The following is a 2,343-nucleotide window of genomic DNA, read 5'->3' as shown; positions in this document are numbered from 1 at the left end:
TGAGCTGCCTTTTCTGAGCCGTTCTGCAGCTACCAGTGTCTCTTCTTATATTTATATTCTGTCTATTTCATTTCAGACAGTATTTGGAGTTTTGTATAATCTACTAGATGCTCATGTACTTGTGACACCAGGTCTTGACACACACATTGGTAAAAGTTGATATTTTATTATTTTCTTGGAATAAAAGTTTAACCAATGTACGTTTGACTTATTAGTTGGCTTGTCTAGATGTAGTGTTGGGTGCCATCACGACTTATAGGTGAAATTGGGTCGTGAAAACATGGTATCAGAGCACTAGGTTCGCGTAGGTCTCACAAGTTATGAGCAGACCTAATAGAGTCTTGTGGATCGGTACGGAGACGTCTGTACTTATCTTTGAGAGGCTATATGGTGTTAGGAAACTATCTTTCTTCATATTCCATCGTGCAATTGATGTAGTACTAAATATCCTTCTCTTATTCTCTCACAGATGGTGAGAACACGCTCTAATGAGGTTCCAGACCAGGGAAGAGCTACTCCCCCAGTTACTAGAGGTCGAGGCAGAGGCCGAGGGAGGGCTCCATCCCGTGGGAGAGGGCGAGGACGTCCCAGGACTATTCCAGTTATGCCGCCAGTAAATCCAGCAGAGAATCCCATTATTGAGGAGCAGGGTGAGGTGTCTGTGGCAGAGCCAGCTCCGGTGGACTTCACATCTGCACCGGGATTTCAGGATGTCATGGGTCGTATGCTGTGATTCATGGACAATATGACTCAAGCCGGTTTATTTCCGGAAGACCCAGCCACATCTCAGGCGGGCGGGGGAGCACAAACCCCTACTGCGCAGGCTCATGGACAGGCAGCTGCTGTATATCAGACCCATGGTGCATTACCCGTGGGTGGAGTCCAGCCAGTGGCAGCAGCTACACCTGAGCCCAGGCCGACTATAGCCGCCAATCCTCAGAAACTATTGGACATATGGACTAGACTACATCCTCCTGTCTTCGGGGGTGAGCGACATGAGGATCCACAGGATTTCATTGATCATTGCAAGGATAGACTGTACAACATAAGGATATTGGAATCCCATGGGGTTGATTTTGTACTTTTCAGCTAGAGGGTAGAGCCCGTAGATGGTGGTAGTCTTATGCTCTTGGCAGACTAGCAGATTCTCCTCCCATGACTTGGGACAAGTTCACCCGTATCTTCTTGGACAGGTATATTCCACCCTCCCAGAGGGAAGAGTTGCGATTTCAGTTTGAGCAGCTCCAGCAGGGTCAGATGTCAGTGACTGATTATGAGGCAAGGTTTTCTGAATTATCTCGCCATGCACTAATGATACTCCCTACTGAGGCGGAGAGAGTGCGAAGGTTTGTAGCCGGTTTACATACTGGTATTCAGGCCACTATGGCTCGAGAGGTTGAGATGGGTACCTCTTATGAGCGAGTTGTGGAGATAGCCCTGAGGATTGAGGGTGTACGTCAGCGGAGCCGAGAGCAGATTATGAGAGATAAGCGGTTCAGGTACTCTGGAGAGTTCAGAGGTGCTCCGTCCGGGGGCAGAGGTCAGTTCGTGAGGGGATAGTCTAGAAGACCCCCATATCTAGCACCACCACCTCCTCGAGGTGCTCCAGTGCGACCTTATCTCAATGCTATCCCAGAGAGTTCTTACTGCCCACCAGCTATTCAGGGTCCTCTCAGTGGGTATTCAGGTCCCCAGGGCCAGACACTTAGTCAGCAACCCATCGCACCGAAGAGTTGTTATGAGTGCGGGGATCTCAGTCACATGCGGAGGTTTTGCCCCAGGCTTCGAGGTAGACCAGTATAGCAGGGTCAGCAGCCTATGCTTACCGGACCAGTTGCTCCACCAGTAGTCCGACCACCCAGAGGTGGAGGACAGGTAGGAAGGGGCCGTCCTAGAGGTGGAGGTCAGCCAGGCGGAGGCCAGCCAGTTGGCGCTCCAGCTCGATTCTATGCTTTTCCGGCTAGACCAGATGCAGAGGCCTCAGATGCCGTGATTACATGTATTATTTCTATTTATGGCAAAGATGCCTCAGTATTATTTGATCCAGAATCTACGTATTCATATGTGTCATCTCTATTTGCTCCATTCCTGGGTGTTTCTCGTGAGTCCTTGAGTACTCTTGTTTATGTGTCCACTCCTATGGGCGATTCTGTTGTTGTGAACCGGATCTACCGGTCCTGTATTATTACATTCTGTAGTTACGAAACTAGAGCAGATCTCTTATTGCTTGAGATGACTGATTTTGAAATTATTCTGGGCATGGACTGGTTGTCTCCATATCAGGCTATTCTATATTGTCATGCCAAGACTGTTGCATTGGCTATTCCAGCATTTCTTTTATAC

This window comes from Nicotiana tomentosiformis, chromosome 1 (genome assembly GCF_000390325.3).
Source record: "Nicotiana tomentosiformis chromosome 1, ASM39032v3, whole genome shotgun sequence".
Taxonomy (NCBI): domain Eukaryota; kingdom Viridiplantae; phylum Streptophyta; class Magnoliopsida; order Solanales; family Solanaceae; genus Nicotiana; species Nicotiana tomentosiformis.
This window is presented reverse-complemented; position numbering follows the sequence as displayed.